At 43.6% G+C, this 5,861-nt stretch overlaps 1 long non-coding RNA gene across 3 annotated transcripts in view; it reads right to left on the bottom strand.

Annotated features, from left to right (window-relative positions):
- The window catches only part of LOC133392839 (uncharacterized), a 52,901-nt gene that overhangs the window by 25,371 nt on the left and 21,669 nt on the right, over positions 1-5,861 (bottom strand). The window lies entirely within an intron of this gene.

Below are 5,861 nucleotides of genomic sequence, written 5' to 3'. Positions count from 1 at the left end.
CTGCAAACAAACGGGAAAATGCAAATCAATTGCTATTTGTTTCGCATAACGAGCATTCTGCTTGCTTGCATAATTTATCGCCCATCATGCTCGCTCGTTCATTTAGAGGGGTGAGGAATCTTTATGCTAGAGTTTTCTTAAAGTCTCTCAATACGCTCCAGCGACCATCCATCCAGCAAGCGGGTTGGTGTGCAAAACAGAAACGACTTTACACAAAGTCCTGCTTCCTGTTTTGACCATTAGAGGATTAGGCTTTCGGTGGAAAATAAAGCTGCGAAACAGTAGTCAATACAAGCAGAGGCGGATATTGGTGGGCTTAGCTTAACGCTTTGGCCAAATGGCAAACGCTTTGCTGTCGTGATTATCGGTGGAATGATGGTTGAAAGCTAGTACGGCGTTATAGAACCGCTCAGATTCTTCTTGTAAAGTTGGAAGTGATAATCCAGTTGAAAATGGCTTTTCATGCCACCGACCAATGGTTAGAAAATGGTTAGAAAATTGTGTTTTTTTTAAATGGTCCAAGAAAATTCTTCGTCAGTTTGAGTTGAGTTTGAGCAGCATCGCAGGGACTCGTTAAAAGGACTCGTGAAGCGACGCCATGCATAATTTTGATTTTTACTTTACTAGGAATATTTCACAGTAATATGTTCCCCTTCTTTCCAATATTTCAATCAAACGTATAGCTCAAAATTTAATTAAAAAAATTGTATATGAAATGTTATTGGTTGTTTAATTTTAAAATTAGTACAAATTCCTTGGTATAAATAATCAATCAGGTATAAAGCATTGAAAATAATTGGCTATAATTACGTTAATTTTGCTATAATCTTTAAAATGTCTTATTTTTATTAAATGTTAAATATCTATCCGTGACTATTTCTGTACATTGTATATTTATTATTATTTCAAACGTCCAAGACTTCATAGAGCATACACATATATTTTTGGAAAAGTATGGTTTGCTTAACTTCTCCAAAATGACATTTAGCATTTTATTTATTTCATTTTCTTAATTTTTGTTTCGTTAATGAACATTCCAAGAACAAACTTTTGAAAACCGACTTTCTCCGACTTTAAATTATGCACACAACTTACTCAAATTAAAAATTTCATCAAAATACAATTCAACCAACTTGACATTTTCTTCATTTGTTTGATCTGTTTGCTCCAGCTTCCCTGTTTTAGATCATAATTCTCTTTCTAATGCCCATCTTAAAATGTACACCCACTCCACCACACTATTGACCGTTCCGCTTCCAGGAAAAGAGCAGCAAGAGAAAGTTTCGTTCCACAATCCACAAAATCAGGAAACTGCCACCTAATCTTCCCCTGTGCCCTTGCCCACAAGCGGCGGTACGGCGTGATAAATAAAATTGATAAACAGTTTACCGTCACCTTTCGGCCGCCCGCTCCCGCCAGTAGATTCTCCAAGGAAAACTTCCAAACACTGCCCCGTCCAACCAGCTTTCCCATCCTGTTTTGATGAGCATAGTATATGGGCTAAAAGTTTGCCAGTTGGTTCGGATGGAGCACTGCAAGAAGCGGGTCCACGAGACCAGACCAGGGACGTTGGAAGTGTGCTCAATTTTTGCGACACAGATAATTTTGGGCCCAGTTTGGTATCGCTTGTTTCTTGCCCTTGCGTGGTTTTGCGGGGAGTGAAACTTTCGCTCATTCCGCTGCGGAAAACGGGAATTAATTTGCATAAACAAAATAACCAACCGCCCGTCCAACCGACCAAACAAGCAAGCAACTACGACAGACACACACACATTCTGGGTCACCGAAAATTACTCCACAAACCCCAGAAGCAGAAGCTGTTTGTACTTACAGCGAGCAGTGCAAGCTTGCGACCCGCAAATGACACCACTGCAGCATGACCATGCTCATTCGGAAGTGTGCAAGCGTGCCGCCACTTCCCGGTGCCGCACATGCTGCTGCAGGAGCATCATTTGGTGATGTATCACTTAGTGTTTACGCTACTACTGCCTCTGTGCGACTGCTGCTGGTTTCGGAGGTCGAGTTACCCGTCCCATCATCAGCCCACCCACCGTTGTGGCAGTGGTTGGCCCAAAATGTTTGAAATCGTGAAGTGTGTTCCTCCTCCCAAAGCATGTACCTGCCAGTGGAAGACGTCGCAGTCCGGAGCAGGACACAATTAATTTGTTTACCAAGCCCAACGAACAAACTGAACCTGTCCTCTTTACCCACCCTGCCTGCAACATTGCAACAATCAAACGTTACTGTCGGTTGGTCCAGTGTCCATTTGCCAGGGGTCCAGGTTCAGGGCGTCCCCAACTCTTTGCTTGGCCGACGCAAACGTAATGCATGAGAAGGCGAACTTTGTAAGCCTATAGGCTGAAGGAGGGAAGACATTCCACCAATGCTGCTACTGGTTTGGTGCCCATATGTGTGTATGTGCTGGTTTGTGTCTTGCGTAGTGATTATTTAGAACTTACTCCAAAACTTCTGGTGAACGTTGCCGCTGGAAGCATCCATTACAGGCAGGCAAAGCAAATGCCGCCAGCCGCTCCCACCTCAAACCCAAGGTCCCAGGTCAGACAGCAGCGAATGCGCTGGGAAAATTAGAATTGGAAATTTACGTGCACGAACCGAAAAGCCAAAGGGTGTAGCATTGCAATCAGTTCCACAGCGAGAGAGTGATTGTGTATGTGTGTGTGTGTGTTTGGATGTTTGATTACCACTACCACCCTCCGATTCGGGACCCCGTTCGACCCGCAAGAACCTTCAGTCGCTGGACTGCCAAACAAAAACAAGCTCTCTTCACAAGTTTCCGAAGCACCAGGCGCCGGAGTGTGCCGGTGGACATTTCATTGAAACTTTGAACCCAAGCTGCAAGCAAAGTCAAGCCCCAAGTTGTCACAGAGGACGCGTGAATGTGCGCGGAATGTGGAGTGGAACAATCGGAATGTTCAAGTCGATGGCTTCGGTTTGAGCAGAAACTTTGCCTTTTGTTGCCAGCGGAAGTTGCGCTTCGGGAACGGCATGGGCAAAACTGGCCGGAGCAGATGTTTTGTCGGAAGATTTGCCGGTGCTGGAGCATGGATTAGATTTCTGGGACACCCGTTGCCTGCCCGGGCTGCCACGCGTCAGATGGAATGCTGCGCGTCTCTCGATTACCTCCGGGGTCGTTCAATTGCTGTTAAAAGATTTTGGAAAGCCGGACGGAAGGTGGCGTATCGGATTTGTCTTTCAGCATGGACTTACTCACACGTTGATAAAATCATTTACTTGCTGTTGTGTTTGCGGGAAGAAGCACTGGTTGGAAAATGGGTAAAACTATTGGATACAGATGGGCGAGCAAAAGGATAGAGACAGCTCTTAGGGAGAAGCATTTTGTATGCTCTAGATTTTGTATTCAAAAAGATGTACGAATTAAGCTCTTGCTCGAGGTCTCTTCCGTATCCCGGCGATGTGATGTGTAGCTGCCTTACCAAACCGAATTAATTAGCTCATTAGGAAGAACGTAATTAATGCTGTCATGACAAGAGAGAGAGAGAACGACGAAGAATTTATTCATAGCTCGTCAATCTAGAATGGCCGTTGGGGTGGTAAAAAAGAAATAGGAAATTAAATCAGTTTCAATGAAACTGCGAAACACATTATATATTTTCTTCAAAAAAATGCCGGAATTAAAGTAAAAAAGAGTTCTTAATATGTTTAAACAATTCAAAAATTGTTATCAAAACTTTTACGTGTTGAAATAGTACGCTAAACCTTATCGATTTTTGACGCCCTTGAACCCTCCCCAAAGCTTCCCACGACTACCTTCTCTCTACAGACAGTTTTCATTGCCCTGTTCGTGGATGTCCCTTGATTAGGGAAATCAACACCGATTTTTCCCAACACTGTTTGCTCTATCCCAAAAACTGGCCTCCTCCGGATAATCTTCGTCTCATAGGATCCGGAACCTGAGCGTCCTTTTTCCGCATCCAAACCGCAGCCGGGCTTCGTAACGAAAGCTGGAAAATGAGAAACTGTCCCGCTTTTCTTTCCATCCTCGCAATCGTCCCTATCGCTGTTCATTTTTCGCCTGGAGCTGCAAATGGAAGGGCAAATCCCCTCGGAGCCACGACTACAACGTGTCGAAATGTGGGCGCCCGTGTAGCGTGACCCAAAAGTGGTGGTGGTGGTGAGAAAAAAATGGTTGACACCGCCTGGTTGAGGTGAGCAAATTTGAAAATTAAACATTCCATTTCGTGCTGCCCGAACAAACGGAAGATCAGCAGTGAGCCGTGGAGATTTTCCGGAAACGAATCCTCCACGACTCGTTGAAGGCCTTTTCCACCGTGTGTATGTGTGTGTGTGTCTGGGTCCGTCTGTGTGTCTTGGGTGGACACATCCCTACAGACGGTCTGTTTGCATGTGGTCCGTACCCAGCAAATGGTACAGTGTAGTGTAACCATTTTTAGACCAGAAAGTGACCAGCGCGGTAACAGTTGTAGAAGCGGTGCAATTACAAACGTAAAATCCCAACGGGTAGAGCAAAGGTTCCTGTGAAGGGTGTATGTGTCTGTATGTTTGCAAGGGTGGACCGAGAGCCGCGCCTTGGGAGATGGAAAATTTGATAATTCCTTTCACACCGTACTCATCCTCAGCCACTCGGAACTGGTCGGGTACGACGACGGGCAACACGGTGACGATGAGATTGTGGGTCATTTGGCAAATAAAAGCAACCAGCACTTTGGCCGATGTTTGCAATCGTACCGTTGCGTGGCGAAGCTGGAGCTGAGCTTGAGGCTAATTTAGATTATCTTTTGATTGCAGTGCCGACCAGCTCACCTCGGAAAGCGCTTGGGAGTCGATAATTTTCAGCTTTGGAGTGTTTAATTTTTATCCGTTTGGGGAAGGGAGGGACCATTTCCCCTCCTAATACCGTTTCAATCGCGTCGGTACGGTTGGGGTTCGGTTTCATTAAATGAGTTGTAAGCTGGGCGGTCATTTAGATTGGTTTTGCAGAAGCAGCCCCCAAGGTATGCTGGGTAGTTATCAATTATGGTAACGAGATGTTTTGGAGGGTTTTGAGTTTTGAAGGCATGTTTATTATTTTCTTATTTTCGTTAGGTATAAATCAAAACTAATGTTTATTAGTAGAACGTTTTGCATACTGTATTACGTTTAAAGCCGGTCTCGTAGTACAGTCGTCAACTCGTACGACTTAACAACATGCCCGTCATGGGTTCAATCCCCATATAGACCGCGCCGCCATACGTAGGACTGACTATCCTGCTATGGGGGGAATCAATTAGTCACTGAAAGCCAAGACCACAAGTGGGTAGAGGCAGGCCTTGACCGACATCGGTTGTTGAGCCAAAAAGAAGAAGAGGAAGATTACGTTTAAAGCTTATGTATGTTATTTGTTCATACAATGTGAAGTTTTTATATTTCTCATTGCTTATAAGAACGATGGGACCGTATTTCTGGTGGAATGTAATGTAAAAGTAGCTCAAATATTTATTTAAAAAAAGTTACATGGGTAACGTGTTGAGTTACACGCTAAAGTACATGGAAAAAGCTTAATTTTGTCTTTCTAAGTTGTCATATTTTTAAGCATCATCACAATAACATGGCGCCCTCTTACAGATTTTATTATTACTATCACAGTTATACAAAAATAAATCAAATATATAAGAAACAAGACTGAAAGCAGATCTTAACGCTACAGAAAATGCGACATTCCTATGATGTAGCAGTTTAAAATTGCATGGAAACTAAAATAAGAAATAAGCTGCTGCATAACAATCGGTATAGTTCAGTAGAGACAAAAAACCCTCGTGGAGTGATATCGATTCAGTTACTATAACAAAAGATATGACATAATTTGTGCTGGGAATGAATCT

The sequence above is a fragment of the Anopheles gambiae genome, chromosome 3 (genome assembly GCF_943734735.2).
Source record: "Anopheles gambiae chromosome 3, idAnoGambNW_F1_1, whole genome shotgun sequence".
Classification (NCBI taxonomy): domain Eukaryota; kingdom Metazoa; phylum Arthropoda; class Insecta; order Diptera; family Culicidae; genus Anopheles; species Anopheles gambiae.
This window is presented reverse-complemented; position numbering and strand designations above follow the sequence as displayed.